The sequence below is a fragment of the Ovis aries genome, chromosome 24, assembly GCF_016772045.2.
Source record: "Ovis aries strain OAR_USU_Benz2616 breed Rambouillet chromosome 24, ARS-UI_Ramb_v3.0, whole genome shotgun sequence".
Lineage (NCBI taxonomy): Eukaryota > Metazoa > Chordata > Mammalia > Artiodactyla > Bovidae > Ovis > Ovis aries.
Window position 1 is genome coordinate 11,230,912 of NC_056077.1, and position 18,277 is coordinate 11,249,188.

At 44.1% G+C, this 18,277-nt stretch overlaps 1 protein-coding gene across 3 annotated transcripts in view; it reads left to right on the forward strand.

Moving 5' to 3' along the window:
- The window catches only part of SNX29 (sorting nexin 29), a 605,150-nt gene that overhangs the window by 30,309 nt on the left and 556,564 nt on the right, over window positions 1-18,277 (forward strand). The gene's annotated exons all lie outside the window — the stretch shown is intronic.

Sequence of the window (18,277 nt, forward strand, 5' to 3'; positions counted from 1 at the left end):
CATACCAAAATGTAAACAGAGATCATGTTGAGGTTAAGACTATTGGGATTCTGTATCCTTTCTGTTACTTTGTCACATTTTATACTGTGATCATGTGTCCCTTTTATAATTAGAAAGAGTCCTAAAAATGGCCATTGACCTTCATGACCCAGGAAAGGCTGACATGACTGAATAAGCTTGTATAAGAGATACACGCATTTGCTGGAAATGCGCAGTGACGTTCAAGGCTACTTTGTGCTCTGCAGCTAGGGAAGAGCAGGAGGAACATTCCTGAAAAGGAAGAGATGGGAGGGAACTCACTGCTCAGCACTCGTCTCAGTCTGGAGACGTGTGTGTTCCCTCTGACCCTGACCTACCCAGCCCAGCCAGTTCCTACTCTGTCCCTCCAACCCTTGCTCTTCTGTTGGCACTTTACCAGCCATGAGCAGAGCATGCAGCGCTACCTTTACGTGGATTTATGGGGACTGTTTGAAACCAGTGCAGATTTAAAATTCTACCCCTCACCCCTACAGTCTCTGCCTCTTCTTTGCCCAGTTTTTCTCCACAGCACCGACTAACGACTGTATATTGTGCTTTGTAAATTTCTTATTTCATTTCTTCCAGTTTCCCCATACCATAATGTCCACTCTGCAGGCAGAGAGGTTTGGTTGTCTTGTTCAAGGTGCATCCTCAGCCTGGAAGCATCTAGAAGTTGTTTAGGGAGATCCGTTGTCTGGTTGATTGTGTGCCTGGCTTCCTACCACATATGGCCAAGGGTGTAAAGATCTGTGAGCTTGGAGGGCAAAGGGGCAGCTTCTCCATTTCTTTCTGAGTATTTTGCACAGACGTTCTGTGCCTGTCACTCCTGAGGTTCTCTACATGTTTGTGGCATTAGATCATTAAATTGATTGATTGCTTCAGTTCTTCCTGAGGACCTACTATGGGGCTGCGTCTCCATCAGTGCAGGGGTCCTCCTTTTGGGACCAGGATTACCTGCATGAGAACGGGAGTCTTTGATCTCCTGAACTAGGAGGAAGATGTGTGTGTGTGTGTGTTTATGGGTGCGTGGTATATGTAGTCAGGAGTTCTTTATCATTTTTTTTTAATAATTATGCCTTTTATTTCCTTAGAGAAGCCATCTCTGAATGTTAGATGAACATGTTCTTATATAGTAGAGCTTACCATTATAACTTTCATTCTGTAAACTGTTGTTTATAGTGGAATTTACGAAGTTAATTCCTCCTGTGGTATTAATAACCATGGTTTCCGGCTTCCAGCAAGACCCTGCTCCATCATGATAATGATGGTTACCGTCTCTGACTGTTCCTGCCGCTCCTTGTTTGTGTCGACTCTTAGTCTCAGGGCAGCCCCAGGAGGAGCATAATTCTTTCTTCACAGATGAGAAAACAGAAGCCCGGAGAGGGAAGCTAATACAGCCTCGGTGTACCGTCTCAGCAGTGTTAGGGTTGAAGGTTGGACCCTCGTTTCTTGGGCTCCAAAATCTGTTTTTTCCGTGTTATATCACATTTAGCGATTGCATCAGTTGTGAGCTCGGTTAAATTTTTTTTCCCCCCCAAAAGGTTCCTTCTCAATATCTGAGTCTTAGTCCCCTCTTGCCGTGTGTCTGGCTAAAGGTGGCACCACCTTTGTGTAGGGAAGGCCACATCATTGTCCTTATTTGGTGAGAAAGTCTAACCTCGAGGGAAAGTCAGTAACTGTTTTAAAGCCACTGTCTTGAGGTCTGAAAAGAAAGGTGATTCGCCTCTCTCCGCACCCTTTCAGACAGCCTGGCACCAGGATGGATCTCAAATCCATTGGCTTCTCTCCAGACCCCCAGCTGTCGCCCATCACCGTCACCCCGCGGCTCACAGGGTGACCGCCGTGGACCTTCCCCCGTCTCCTTTCTTTCCCTGCCTCCTCTGCGTCCAGCGGGCTCTGCAGAAGCAGATTCCTGTCTATCACCCCTCCACGGAAAACCTTCCACCGCCTTCTCTTTGCTCTTGGGCAGGCGACCCACATGCTGCATGACCTGAAGGGCCCCCTAGCTCTCCCCTGGCTCTGTGCCCTGCCACTCTGGCCTGGCCTTTTCTGGTTTTTGTTTTTTGTTCTTAAAGCCTTTCAGTCATTTTTCAGGGAAGCCGTCCAGGTCCCTGATATGAATCCTCCACACCCTTCTCCAGCCCTGGCCGCCTGGGCTGTTTCCTCGCTCTGTACCAGGGACTGGCAGACTCTTGCTGTTAAGGCTCGGATTTGTCCTCAGGCTGTACTGTGCTGACCTGGCTCTGTACCGTTCGAGGCTATAAACCTCTGTGGGATGACTGCATTACATCTGTCTGCTCAACTAGATGACCAGCTGGAGAGAAGCCTGGTTTGTTCACGCTGCTTCCACGGTACCTGACACACACAAGTGCTTGTGTGTGTGTGTGTGTGTGTGTGTGTGTGTGTGCTGAGTTTCTTCAGTCGTGTCTGACTCTGCAACCCTATGGATTGTAGTCTGCCAGCCTTCTCTGTCCATGGAATTCTCCAGGCAAGAATCTTGGAGTTGCCATGCCCTCCTCCAGGGGATCTTCCTGACCCAGGGTTCGAACGTGCGTCTCCTGCATTGGCAGGTGGGTTCTTTCTCCCTGAGCCACCAGGGAAGCCCAACAGTGAGTTACTGAGTGCCTGCTTGGTGTAACATTCTGTGCTTGGCACTGGGGCTTCCTGAGTATTTCTCACATGTTTCTGCCCCGAGATGACTCCGTGTCTACCAGGGAATATAGTCCAGTGAGGCGGCGATGACAGAATGTGGCACTGAGGTGACATCTTAGGGGCTGTTGGATGCCCTGCACAGCCGGGCTTCGAATGCTGTCCCTCCCCTTTCCAGCTTTGTCTCTCACCTCTCTAAGTTCAGGAGTTAGATCCACTGTCATACTGTGATTTATAATAAGAAATATGCATTATTGCCCGTTGCTTCTGGTACTACGCTCTTAAAACCCCTGAAATTTCCAAAGCAATGAGAGCCAGTAAGGTATCTTTTGTAATGTTAATATAGTGACTTTGGAAAGCACTCAAGGTTGGGGGCTGGCTGCCAGGAGGACCAACCACATGATTAAGGGGTTGGAACTTTCAGTTCTATCTCACGACCACCGGGGAGGGGAGAGGGGCTGGAGATGGAGTTCAGTTGCCAGTGGCCAATGACTTAACCAATTAAATCTGTATAATGAAGCCTCCGTAAAAATCCTGGGGTTTAGAGAGCCTCTGGGTCAGTGAGCGCTTACAGGTGCAAGGAGAGCCGGCCCCTGGGGGAGTGGGCCTCTGGGGGCGGGGCCGCTGGGGGGAGTGGCCCACTGGAAGCCCTGTGCTCTCTTCCCGTGTCTTTCTTCTATCTGGCTGTTCCTGAGTTACATCCTTTAGAATAAACCGGCAATCTAGTAAATAAAAGGTTTCTCTCAGTGCTGGGAGCTGCTCTAGCAAATTAATTAACCCAAGGAGGAGGTCATGGGAACCCCTGAGATACATAACTGGTCAGTCAGAAGCGCAGGTGACAGTCTGGACTTGTGATTGGCTTCTGAAGTGGTGGTTGGGGCAGAAGGTGCTACTCTGTCTAGGGCCCACAGTGCTGGCTTTGCACTTGCAACAGTGATTTTTCCCTTTAAAAGAGCTTTATACATGTGGAAAAAGTGAGTCGGACTCCAGACAAGTAAATAATAGAAACATCTTCAGGCCTTCCCTGGCAGCCCAGTGGCTAACACTTCCCCTTCCACTGCAGAGGGTGAGGGCTTAATTCCTGGTCGGCGAGCTAAGATCCCACATGTCTCACGGCCAAAAAAACAAAACATGAAATAGAAGCGGTGTTGCAACAAATTCACTAAAGACTTTAAAAATGGTCCAGATCCCCCCCAAAAAAACCAGGGAAAGAAAAAGAAAAACCCTCACAAATGACAGAAGTGGCCGAGGTCTCCGTGAATGACTGAAGTTGCGGAAAGAGAGAGCTGGCCAGAGCTCCACTATGTTCAGTACTCTTTGGCTAAAATCCCGATTGCAGAGCACGTCTGTGTCTGTGTCTGTGTGAGAGATGTGTTTGGTTTTGCAAGATGACACGGCAAGGTGCAGCAGCCCTCGCATGAAGTATAAAACAACGCCGACAGGAGGCAGATGACAGTCGGGCCTCGTTTTTTCCCCTCGGGTTTTGTCCTCGGTAAACCTCTCGGGAGGAAGAGGTGGTGGTCATAAGGCTCCATCCTGCACTCATTTCTCCTCTGTTGGCCTTGTTCTCCTGCTCTGTTTTCTCCTAAGGACAAGGACACATTCTTGTGCTTCATTAAACTGATTGCTCATTCCATCAGTCACACTGGCCTGTGGGGAGGCAGTAACATATCTTTTGAATAGTTTGCCTTCTAGAAAGAATGGCCTGAGAACTAGCTGATGCTGAAGGTCTTTGAAGATACATACGCCGGTGCTCCACAGGTGCATCTTCTTCCCATGTGGGATTACGGAACATGCTAACGTTTCCCGTGGAATTAGAAAGAGCAGCCCAAACCAGGGGGCAGCAGCGTGAGCGTGGGATATAGAGCTCAGAGCTTGAATCCTGGTGTTGCCAGTTTGCGGTTGTGTTGGACAAGTTTCTGACTTCCTTGTGCCTCAGTGTTCTCATCTGTAAATGGGGAGAGTAGTGATAATATTCACTCCATAGAGCTGTGAGTTAGTTCATGTGCAGCCCTTAGGTTAGTGCCTGGCAGCTAGTAAGCTTCTAGCAACTGTTAGCTGTTCGGCTTCCCTGGTGGCTCAGATGGTAAGGAATCTGCCTGCAATGCAGGAGACCCAGGGTTGATCCCTGGGTCAGGAAGATTCCCTGGAGGAGGGAATGGCTACCTATTCCAGTATTCTTGCCTGGGAAATTCCATGGACAGAGGAACCTGGTGGGCTACAGTCCACGGGGTCCGAAAGACTTGGACACGACTGAGCAACTAACACTTTTACTTTCAGTTTTCACTGCCATTATAATTTTCTGTGAAGTGTCTTGACACTTGGTAAATATTCTCTGCACATGGGTCTCTCCTGTTGTAGGTGGCAATGAGTTGGCTTTGGGTGTTTGTAGATTTTGTGACTTGTTCTTATGACTTTGTCAGAAGGAATCAGAGGGAAGCATTCTCCTTCTAAAACATGCCAGGGAAGAGTTCTTGTTTTGGTGATTTTTCTTTGTTGTTATTCAGTCACTCAGTCATGTCCAACTCTTTTGCCACGTCGTGGACTGTAGCCCACCAGGCTCCTCTGTCCGTGGGATTTCCCAGGCAAGAATACTGGAGTGGGTTGCCATTTCCTTCTCCAGGGGATCTTCCAACCCAGGAATTGAATCTGCATCTTGTGCACTGGCAGGTGGATTCTTCACTGAGCCACCTGAGATTTTTCTTTACCTGTTAAGGAATTCAAAACTGTGTTGAACTTTTTAGGAAGCGAAAGAACGAAACCAGCTGCCCTTTGCTGTTCCCCAATGTTATTTCCGAGACACCATTGAAAACTGTCCTGTGTGTTCCTCTGGACACTTATGAAACTGAATGGCTTTTTCACATTCCTTTTCCTCTTTTAAATGTCTCTGGATGTTCGTCTTGTGTTTTTTTTTTTTTTTTTTAAATGTTCAGTTCGTCACAGATTTACCAGCCTCTTAGTGGTTTGAGGTGTTGACCGGGTATTCTAATTCTCATCCTGGCAAAACCCCCTGGGGTTCGTTAATTGGATTTCTTATCTCCGCTGCCTGAGCCCTTGCTTTCCACCTTGAGGCTCTAGCAGTGGATAGTTCCATATTGCATTTGCTTTCATTTTACTCTGTGGATCAAATTAATTGATTTCTTTTTGGGGAAAGATTATTTTTAGCAAATGGGGGGGCCCTAGGGCATTTAGCAAATCTAAGCACATTTCCATCTGAATTTTAATAAATATTTGTGTCTTTATATTGGTAATTGTCGAGAGCAGTGCTTGGCCCATAGGGAATCACGCGTCAGCACGGTCATCACCGTCATCGCCACCATCCTGGTGTGGAGAGAGGCCTTGAGCATGAAGGGTGAGCTTTGGAGTCAGGCATACTTACCTTCATGCTCACGCGGTCCACAGATCACCAGTCGTACCTGTGGGTTAAGTCAGGTGGTACTAGTGGTAAAGAACCTGCCTGACGGTGCAGGAGACGTAGGAGACCCAGGTTCGATCCCTGGGTCAGGAAGATTCCCTGGAAGAGGGCAGAGCAACCCACTCCAGTACTCTTGCCTGGAGAATCCCATGGATAGAGGAGCCTGGCAGGCTACAGTCCATAGGGTTGCAAAGAGACACAATTGAAGCCTCTTAGCATGCACACACATGGCATCTCTAGACCTTTCTTGCAGCATCTGTAAAATTAGATGATGAGGGTTTTCCTGGTGGCTCAGTGGTGAAGAATCTGCCTGCCAATGCAGGAGACTCAGCTTCAGTCCCTAGTCCACGAAGATCCCACATGCCGTGGAACAGCTAAGCCAGTGCTCCATCCTGTTGAGCCTGTGCCCTAGAGACCACACTCCACAATAAGAGAAGCCACCTCAGTGAGAGTTCACAGACCACAGCTAGAGAGTGGCTCCTGTTCATGGCAACTCGAGAAAAGCCCTCGCAGCAATGAGGACCCAGCATAGCCAAAAATAAATAAAGAGATAAGTAAAATAGAATAGATAAACAGATCATTAAAAAAATTAGATGGTGATCGTGGACCCAACTTCCTGGGATTGAAGTGAGGATTAGATATAATAGTGTTTGCTCGACACACCCAGTGAGAACTTAGTAAGTGCAATACATTTTCTTCCTGTGACTAGACATACCAGTATTTTGGCTAATTTGGAAACTGAAGGCTAGAATGATTCTCGTTAATTCCTTCATTCAGCAGATACTTATTTATAGTCACTGAGTCGGCATTGGCGCTGCAAGCTGGATGAGATGGTTGACGTTCTGAAGGAACTTGGAGCTGAGCCTGGGCAGTGGGCGTGTAAATTGCACACAGTCATGGTGGCCTGTAGTAATAATTACGTAGTGTAGACTTGAGAGGTGAGTACAGGGTCTTCAGTTGTCAGATGGGCAGGATGGGGCTTCCAGGCAGCAGGAATAGCAAATGCACAGGCGTGAGAGAAGGTCTTGGGGTTGGGATGGTGTGTTGCTTGTGCCGGAAGTTTGGCTAGAAAGTCAATAGATTCTTGACTTGCTGTCATAGGGAAGCATTTGAACTTTATCCAATAGAGTGTTATTTTTTTAAGCTATGGCTATTTGTATAAGATTTTCACAATTTTTGCCACTCCCCTGTACTGTTTGTGCCAGAGATTGGCTCGAGGTGGAATTTTAAGGCCTCCCTTTTTCTACTCAGATCTTGTCAGTGAAATCAAAGATTGATGGCTGCTGAAATATTTTTCTTGACATAGTAAAATGATTAACCTGAAAACGTCATTTTGTGGTCCCCCTAAAATCGTCATGTAACCCGAGCAGAATGTGGCAAGAAGGAAAATGATGTCAGGTTTGCATTTCGGGAGGGTGGCTTCTGATCAGCAGGCCAGGAAGGTGGGCCAGGGAGATGGGGTCAGGGTTACATTGAGAGAGGGGCTGCTCTGCACAGCGGACGAGGAAGCTGGATAGAGCTGGTGGGCCAGGGAGATGGGGTCAGGGTTACAGTGAGAGAGGGGCTGCTCTGCACAGCGGACGAGGGAGCTGGATAGAGCTGGCAGTGCTGGGAGAAGGGACAGAAAGCTTAGGGGGGCTGCTCTGCACAGTGGACGAGGAAGCTGAATAGAGCTGGTGGTGCTGGGAGAAGGGACAGAAAGCTTAGGGTGAGCCTGGATGAGACTGACTGGCCGGGGGATGAGAACTAAATGCTCTGGCTCTAAGGTATGGCCAGAAATCAGAACAAATGTATATTGTTTTAGATTTTGTTTATTTTTTAAAAAAACTATTTTTTTTGGCTCTAATAATAGGCTGCAAATTTTATTCTGAGCCGCCTTTGCTTTCCCAAAGATTTATCTATACTGCGGGATGGTTTGCATCTTACCTGTTTCTTTGTTTCTTATTGGAGATAGTTGCTTTACAATGCTATGTGAGTTTCAGGTGTCAGGCAAACTGATTCAGTTTTGTGAATATATGTTGTTTGTCGTTTTGTCTCCAAATTGTGTCCGACTCTTGGCAACTGCGTGGACTGTAACCTGCCGCCAGGCTCCTCTGTCCAGAGGATTTCCCAGGCAAGGATACTGAAGTGGGTTGCCATTTCCTTCTCCAGGGGATCTTCCCGACCCCAGGATTGAACCTGCATCTCCTGTACTGGCAGGCGATTCTTTACCACCGAGTCACCAGGGAAGTCTATCTATCTATCTACTCTTTTTTAGGTCCTTTTGCCATTTAGGTCATTACAGAAATATTGAGTAGAGTTCCCTGTGCTATACAATAGGTCCTTATTATTATTTCATGTAGAGTAATATAGACACCAGTTCCAATCTATCCTCCCCCACAACCCCCCACCTGCCCCCCCCGCCCAATAATTGTAAGTTTGTTTCCTCCATCTGTGACTGTATTCTTTGTTGAAAGGAAACTTTTGGTGGGGAGTTTTCTTTCTTCCAGGTTATGGACTCTGACCAAACCGGGAGATCCATTGGCTGCTGGACCTGATGTCACGTCTCTGCTTCCTGATTTCCCGTTTACTCGGTCCTTCTGCACTGAGCGTCTCTTGGCTTTCTCCACCCTCTTTTTCCCTTTCGATTTGTCAGCTCCCTAGACTGATGCCTTCTCAGCTTTCACCTCCCATCCCTGACTTTGAAGCTCCTCATCTGCCAGAAGAATCCCAAGTGCAAGCCTGTGTTTGCATCTGGACCAAAGCTTGAGGGTCTGTCTACCCCAGAGAAGACAGTTGCTGTGTTTTTATATGTGTGTATTTAAATTAATAAATTAATATTTATTTATTTGTTTGGCTACACTGAGTCCCACCAGGGAGGTTCCTATAGTTGTTTTGTGTTTTTTTTTTTTTTTTTTTTCCGGCCAAGCTGTGCAGCTTGTGACATCCTAGTTCCCCAACCAAGGACTGTACCCACGCTGCCTGTATTGGAAGTGCAGAGTCTTAACCACTGGACCACCTGGGAAATCCAGTTACTGTATTTATTTTAGTAACTTTAAAAAATGGTCAGAAATGATTTAACTCATTTAAAAATAGGTTATTTTTTCGATTTCCGGTTCCTCTGGTAGAATATCCGTCTGATTTCTTTTGACATGCCCATCTGCCATCCTCAGGCCTAATAGTATCTTGAAAACTGTTGGCTTGTGAGTTTTCACTGTTACCAAGCTTGCATTTTTTTCCAGTTCTTTGTTACCTGCTTTTTTTTTTTTTTTTCCTCCCCCTCTTTTTTTCTATCCCATCTCTTCTTCCTCCCTCTGGGTAACTTATGTTAATGATTAAGAATCATTTGTTGTGTGTATTTCTCCACAGTCTTAGAAATAAAATACGAATATGTATACACACACGTACACAGGTTTTATTGCCATTGTCTTCCACAAATTCAATTATATATAATGTTCTGCATCTGTATTTTCTCTCTTGGCACTATCCTGTCAAATCCTTTCCAAGTTAAGAGTTCTGAAAATTCTTCTTAAAAAGCTGCACTATATTGTATTATGTGAAATGTACCAACAGTTGCCTACAAAGTAATACTGACTTTATGTCCAGTTTTTACTACTTTGGACAGTGAAACAGTAGGCATCCTTGAGCATCTTTTCTCATGTATTGAGGGTTTTATTTGTTTGACAGAGATTTCCGGGAGCTGAGTTGCTGGGCCAAAGAGAATGTGTTTATTTTTAACCGTTGTGGTCAGGTATCTTTCTAAAAAACTTCTACTGGTAGTGCGTGAAACTACCCTTTTCTTCCTTTCTAATAATAGTTTTGAGTGTTTTTGAAGTTTTGTCAGTCTGAAGGGTGAAAAGAGGTGGCTCACTTGTCATTGTAACTTGCTTCTGTTGATTGCCAGTGAATTTCAGTTTTTTATTTTTTTAACATTTGTTGGCTATTTGACTTTGCTCTTTTGTGCAGAGGAGCTTCATATTCTTTGCCCTGTTTTCCGTTGGATTAGTTGTCCCCTTATCAGTTTGTGAGAGCTCTTTGTCTATTACAGTAATTAATTAACCTTTCACCTGTTTTTTGCATTGCAAATATTTTTCAGATCTGTCCATTATCTTTGTAAGTACAGATAATAGTATCTATTATAATACTACATTGAAATAAAAAAAGTATTTTTGGCTGTTCTGGGCCTTCATTACTGCATGTGGGCTTTCTGTAGTTGCGGTGAGTGGGCTTCTCATTGCAGTGGGTTTTCTTGTTGCGGAGCGCAGGCTCTGTGTGCTCGGGTTTTAGTAGTTGTGGCGCCCAGGCTTAGTTGCCCCAAGGCACGTGGAATCTTCCTGCCCCAGGGATCGAACCTGTGTCCCTTGCATTGGCAGGCAGATTCTCAACCACTGGACCACCAGGGAAGTCCTTGAATTTTTTACACAATTAAATGTCTCTTTATTGGTCCATATATTAACCTGCCAGTTTCTGGGTTTTCAGTGTTTTATGATCTTCCTCGACGTTAGAGTATGTGTGTGGTCTTTTACATTTTCCTGTAAGATTTTTATTGTTTACAGTTAAGCCTTTGATCCTTCTGGGATTTATCTTTGTATAGTTCCTGGGATAAAATTAAAACCAGTTTCAGTTTCTTCTAGACAGATGCCACCGTTCTCAGAGATCTTTTTGGCTCTTTACTCCTGGTCTGCTGTTTACTTGCGTCCCATTTACCTAGCACAGAGAGAGGACGCTCTGGGCCAAAGCAGTGAGGACTGATTGAGAGCACCGCGCTGATTTGGTTTACTGGCCCATGGACCCCTGGCTCAGCAAGGAGCGGGCGAGAACTTCGCATGTTGGCGCTGCCATGCTGTGGGTGAGGAGCCCAGCCTCACCTCCCAGCCCTCATTACCCTTCTCTAGACGTGCTGGCCTGAGTTTCCAAGGATGCTTCCATCCTCTCACACGAGTGTAGGTGATGCGAATAACTGAGGCCCACTCCTCTTCCTCTTCCTCCTCCTTCAGACAGGAATCCTACCATTTCTGTTACTCTGTAACTTGATTTTAAAAAGAAACAAACACCTGGGCATGTATTGTGGACCTTGTTCCAGGTCACCGGGTAACATAATGGTGCAGCCTGCCGTCAGTGGCTTCTTAGTAAAGAACAGCGAGTGTCAGCTTTCACTGGGTAGTTCCATCGACTGTGAGGCACACCTGGATTTCCAAGGCCTTAAAATGTGGGGAGAAAGGTGCTGCTTAGGTTGTTTAGATTTGGCATCTCATTCTTTTAAAATTTCTACCTAGTGTTTGGTAGTGTGGCGGTCCTGTAACTTATTAGTGTTTTCCTGTTAAGGGGCGTTCAGGCTGTGTCTAGTTTTGTTTCTGCTTTTACTGTTATAACAGTGCCACAATAGAGATGTTTGTGTATATGTCTATCTTTGCCTTCTCGTGCTTTTATATTTGTTTATTTTGGCTTTTAATTGTGAGATGATTATGGAGGCACAGGCAATTGTAAGAAATAGATCCCATTTATCTTTTACTCAGTTTTCTCCGGTGGTCTTACCTTGTAAGATTCTTGGGTGGTAGGTATTTCAAATTTTGCTAGTTTCACTTGTGTGTGTGTGTATTTAGCTCTGTGCAGTTTTATCACTCTGTAGGTTCACGTGTCCCCACCATAGTCGAGATACAGAATAACTTAATCACCACAGGGTACCTCCTGTTTTTTTTTCTGTTCTTTTTTTTTAACCATACCCACCTTCCTCCTGTCCCCTCCCTCCCCATCCCGAACTCCTGGCCACTACCACTCTCTCCTCCAGTTCTATAATTTTGTCATTCTAAGAATGTTATGTAAATAGAATCATGCAGTGTGTAACCTTTTGGGACTGGCTTTTTTTTTTTTTTTCCTTGCCAATCAGGGTAATTTCTTGAGATTCATCTGGACTGTTGCATGTATAAATAGTGTGTGCTTCTTTTTATTGCCAAGTAGTATTCTGTGGCCTGGATGCCCCACAGTCTGTTTATTCCCTGAAGGATGTCTGGGTTGTTTTCAGGTTTTCGCTAGTGCAAATGATGCTTCTGGAGACATTTATGTACAGGCTATTGCTGTGAACCTAAGCTTCCATTTCTCTGAGATAAGTGCTCCAGAACACAGTTTCTGGGTTGTGTGACATTCGCATGTTCGGTTTTATAAGAAACTGCCAACCCTTTTCCATGTTGACTATGCCATTTACATTCCCTCCAGCAACATGTGAGTGATCCAGTTCCTCTGCCTTCTTGTTGTCTTTTAATATTCTTGTGGTTTCCTGTTTTAGCCATCCTGTAGGTGTGTAGGCGCATCTCACTGTAGTGTTAACGTGCATTTCTGTGACGGCAAATGACGTTGAACATATTTTCATGTTCTTGGACATGTGTATCCTCTTTGGTGAAGTGTCTGTTCATGGTTTTTGCTCATTTCTAATTAGTAGTGCTTTTATTTTTATAGGATAAATTCCTAGAAGTAGGATTGCTGATTCAAAGGGTCTGTGCTTAGTTGCTGTCCAACTCTTGGTGACCACATAGACTATAGCCCGCCAGGTTCCTCTGTCCATGGGATTTCCCAGGCAAGGATACTGGAGTGGGTTGCTATTTCCTTCTCCAAAGGATCTTCCCGACCCAGGAATTGAAGCTGCATCTTCTGTGTCTCCTGCATTGCAGGCCGGTTCGTTACCCACTGAGCCATCTGGGACAAAAGGTGTAGGCTTTAAAAAAAAATTATATTGCCTGGTCTCTTTGTAGAGAGATGTAGCAATTCACATTCATATTCCTATCAATAGGACCCACTTGTTTGTACTTTTGCTAGATCTGTGACTGGTTTTAAATCGATAGCCCCCAGTTGGTATCTTAGTATAGATCTGTGACTGGTTTTAAATCGATAGTCCCCAGTTGGTATCTTAGTTTTGCAGCATTGAGATTGAATATTTTTTCTGTGTGTGTTTGTTGGGCAACTGTATTTCCTCCTTTCATGGTGTATTTGTTCATCTTCTTTAATAGTTTTTTTTTTTAATTTTTGGAGTTGCTTGTCTTGTCCATCTGTAGAAACTCTTCAGGTACTCTGGCCTTTAATTTTTTTCCAGTTATGTGCATTGTAAATGTTTTCTCTAGTCTATCATTTATTGCTTTACCATATTTATCATATCTTTTGCTATGCTGAAATTTAAAACTCTTTTGTGGTTAATTCTATAAACCTTTAAAGTTCTGCTTTGAGAGTATCCTGTCCTGCAGTTCTCCTGTATTTTTCTCTATAATTTTTTGCAGGTTTATTTTTCTTGTTGGTGTTGTTCAGTTGCTAATTGTGTCCAACTCTTTGCGACCCCATGGACCGCAGCATGCCAGCTTCCCTGTCCTTCCCCGCCTCTCGGATTTTGCTTAAGTTCATGTCCACTGAGTTGGTGATGCTACTTAACCATCTCATCCTCTGCTGTCCTCTTCTTCTTTTGCCTTCAGTCTTCCCCAGCAGCAGAGTCTTTTCCAATGACTCAGCTCTTTGCATCAGGTGCCAAAGTGTTATTTTTCTGCACTTATATATATTTTCTTGATCTTTATGCATGTGGAATTTAGTTCTGTGGTTGTTTGAGACAAAAGTTTATTCTTAATTTTCTTTCAGCCCTATAGCTACTTGTGTCAGTGACACTGTTAAGTAGCTCATTCTTGCCCATCTGAATTGAAGTACTTCCATTATTATATATAAAATGTTTCCATATTTATTTGGATTTTGGGGGGCAGGGAGGTTCTCTATACTGCTCTATTAAGGCTTATCACTGTACCCAGAACTACACTGGACCAAATTCTTCCTGTGATTAGTATTGGAATTGTATTAAATGTATATGTTAATTTGGGAAGAATTGACATTTTTATTTAAATGAACCTTCCCATTTAGGATAGCAATGTTTCTATTTATTTTGATCTTTATACCTTTTAAGAATATTGTGGTTTTATTCATGTAAGACATGTATCTTTCTTATTAAAAATATGATTTATTTTACTTTTGTTACTATTGTGAATGTTGTTCCCCTCCACCATTTTGTTGACTTAAAAAAATCAGCTTTTAATGTTACTGTTTCTTTTATTGCAACTTTTAAAATTTGCTGGTTAAAAACATTTTTATATCTTTTTGTAGGTCTCCTTTTTTTGGCTTAACTTTATAATCTATGCTTTTAAACAATGCTATTTCAAATTCTCTGCAAATAATGATTGCATGAGTTTTTTTTTTCCTCAGTATAACTTTGATGCCATATTTTTTCATTCTTTGTAGCTCAGGGTAGCAATGTTTCTGGTTCTTGAGACATGAATACTTTTTAAATGCAAAAAAAAGAAGCTAAGTGAGAAAAACATAGAGGTAAGAAAGACATCCCCAGTAATTATTTTACCAAGTTGCTGTTAATTTTTTACATAATTCCCTTCAATTTTTTTTAGCATAGTTGAAAACATACTTAATATACAGTTGCATACCCTGCTTATGTTTCATTTCATATTATAAACCTGTTGGCTTATCATTATAAACTCTTGATAAATATTTTAAAGGCTAAATGGCATTCAATTATATGTTGTATTACCATTTAACCAATTCCCCAAATGTCAAATCTTTATGTATTTTTAACTTTCCACAGTTGTAAAGGATGTTTTGAATGTTTTCATTCTGAAATCTTTATCTGGCTTGTAGATTACAGTTGAGGATTGATTGGTGCTAGTAAAATTCAGCCAGAAAGGATGTGCACTTTTCTGAAAATTTGTAACACACAAATGTAGGGCATGGCCCGTTTCAAATGACTGTCATGTGGTGATGGCCTTGCTGTAGCAAGGCTGGTTGATTGCACTGTCTTAAATCTGAGATGTGGCTAATGCTGTTAATGGCTGGTTTTTATGGGTATAATCGACTGTTCTAGGTGACTTTGGAGCTTTCCACATGAGGACAGTCCAGTCCATTTTCACTATTGTACTTGCTTTTCACCAAAACATTCCAGTAAAGCTATAACATAGTGAAAGGATCTGTTTGAAGTTACGCCCTCTGTCACCAGGTTAATTTGATGTGGTTCTTAAAAGGCAGCTTTTATTACTGATCCTGTCTGTCTCAAATTCACCATAAATGTCTCATAGTTGCCATAAAAAAGTACAGGATTCTTAGGATTCTTATTAAAGATTAATGTGACAGGTTAAGCAGTCTTGAAATATAGGACGCAGCTCAGGAAAACCAGTGCCTGCAGAATTTTAGCAGTAAAGCAGTTAAGCTCGTGCAAAGTCCAGCTGTGCTGCTGGTGGTGGGAGACAGTTTTAGCAGGAGAAGGTTATTTCAGTTTTAGCAGGAGAAGGTTATTTCATTTTCCACTCGTTAACTCCTTCACTCCTTCACTGAGCACCCTGAGGGCAGGTTTTATTATTATTTTTTTAACTTAATTGAAGTCTAATTTACTTCCCATAAAAATCTACTCCTTGTACATGTACAATGCAGTGAATTTTTAAAAGTAAATTTATAGAGTTGTGCAGTCATCACCCCAGTTCAGTTTCAGAGCATTTTCATTACCCCAAAGAGTTTCTTTATGCCAGTTTACAGTTAATCCCTGATTCCAGCCTTAGGCGAGCACTAATGTAATGGCCAAAAAGTTCTTTTGGGTTTTTCCATAAGTTGTTAGAGAAAGGCTACCCACTCCAGTATTCGGGCCTGGAGAATTCCATGGACTGCAGTCCATGGGGTCGCAAAGAGCTGGGACACTACTGAGTCACTTTCACTTTCACATAAGAGGTTTTGGCCAACCCAACACTTGCAGTTTCTGTATATTTACCTTTTCTTGGCATTTCATGGAGTCATGCAGTGTGTGGCTTTTGGGCCTGATCTCTTTCCTTTAGCGTAGTGCTTTCAAGGCTCGTCGTTGTTGTAGCGTGTGTCAGTACTTTTTTCCTTTTTATTGCTGAATAGTATTCCATTGTATCAATATAGGGGCTTCCCAGGTAGCGCTAGTGGTAAAGAACCTGCCTGCCAGTGCAGGAAACTTAAGAGACACAGGTTCGATCCCTGGGTATGGAAGATCCCCTGGAGGAGGGCATGGCCACCCACTCCAGTGTTCTTACCTGGAGAATCCCATCGGTAGAGGAGCCTGGTGGGCTGCAGTCCATAGGGTCGCACAGAGTCGGACACGACTGAAGCAATTTAACACACACACACACACACACGCGTGTATCAACATGCCACCTTTTATTTATCACTCATCTGGTAAACAGCTGCAGACATAAAAACTTGAAGTGATTTTTTGGCTGGTGCTTTTTAAAAAAAATTAAAACATCCACTGTTTTAAGTGCCCCGCTTAATTAAAAACATGGCCAATTCATTAACTCAGATAGATGTGAGAAAATGCTGTGGAGGCAGCCAGTCCTTCCCCCAACCCTCAACATGAATCTCAGAGAACACTCAGTGGAGAGCATCCTGGAAAATAGGAGAGACTGAGCTGAGAAAACAGCTCCATGAAAGCAGGTGCCCTGTTCTGCAGGAAGTATCATCTTGCCCTCAGTCAGATGAGAAGAAATGGAACAGCTTCAGGTGACATGATTATAAGTGTCCATAGCACGCCCACTACAAGATGAAGGGTGTAGATTCCTGTGGTTGGACAAGTGTGTTCTCTTTGGTTCCCTAGTCATAACTGACCTGGATTCCACCTTATACAAGATCTCCAGAGATGCCCCTCTTAGCTAAGTAGACGTCAAGTCCATGTTCTGAGTTCTTCGAGGGGAGGGACAGTTCTGGTCACATACATTGCAGAAGCCGGGTGTCTTGCCAGGTGCTGGAGCAACTAAGATGATGGAGGCGTGATCTTGGCTGTCAGGGAACTTGAGTTAGCCAGAGGAGACAGCGGTGGAGAGCAGATTGTTCACAGAGAGATTGGCCAAGTGCTGCAGCCTGAGGAAGCACTCAGGAAGGCTTCCTGGAGGAGGGGCTCCTTGAGCTAAGTCTTGAATGACCTGTAGATATAAGCTCAGGTCAAATGGGGAGGGTGAGAAATAGAATGGCCTTCAGTAAGGCAGACATTTTGTAATAAACTAATTATAGGACTACCGCCCACCTTGGTTTTCTGCTGTGTTGGTTTGATTGTGACCTAGGTGCATCTGGAAGGTAATACTGCTGACATAAACCAAACCTCAGGGGGTGGGTTAATGCTGTTCCCCTGCATTCCATTCCCCTTAGAGGCCAGGTGTTATTATAGAGTTGGTGGGGCAGTTATTGACTTGTGCATTGGAGCCAAACAACCTGACTAGGATTGTGGAGTTAATCATTGTATTTGCTGATGATTCATTTAAAGATAGAGGCTGTGGTTTAATATGGAGACCTCTAAACACAGACCAAGGTTCCCCCTCCCCCTCCTCACCCCACTGCCCCGAGACAGGGCCCTGGGTCAGGCTCCGCTTTATCATGCCTCTGTTTTGGTTTCTGTGGGATTTAACTTTGGTGGGTGTCCTAGCTTTGCAGGGAGCCCTCAGGAGTGTGCCTCTGTGGATGCACAGGCAGACGAGCACATGCATATCTAATGTCTGAGTGGCATCTCCCCAGCGAGGAGGGTTGTTTCAATGTGGGGGAGTGTTCTGGGGCCGAGGTTCCTCACCCTTTTACAAACCCGCTGAAAAAGCAAATACGGAGCACACGCTGTGTGCCAGGCACTGCGTGAACTAGCTGCAGGGGAGCCAGGAGGACCAGCAGGAGTTGGAAGCCAGAAGGTGTAGGTGAGGACACATGTTAGGTTTGGGATGCAAGAAGGGACTCCTTCCTTTGGAGGGCTAACTTTGATCATTGGCAGTAGTAGCCTGGAAGGGATTAGTGATGTCTGCCACAGGCACAGACTAGAGAGTCAGTGTACATGTGCTGTGTATTTGCTGATACTGTGTTAGGGTTTCCTGGAATAGACAGAACACTCGAGTAAAGGTGGCGTATGGGAGAAGGTGAACTTTTGTCTTAGAATAAAGCCTGTTTGTTGTGGTACAGAGTGTAGTGGGAACTACCTTGGATAGCATGGGGGTGGGTAGGTCTGGAGTACGGATATTACTGTTAATTATGTACTTATTATGTGCTCTTTAGGGTCTCTAAGCCTGAGTTTCCTGACATGTAAAATGCAGGTAATAATACCTGCCCCAATCATATCATCCTGGGAGTAGCTAGTGAAATCATGGATGTAAAAATGTTTACCACCCAGAGCGTGATGAATACTTGGAGTATAATTACTACATG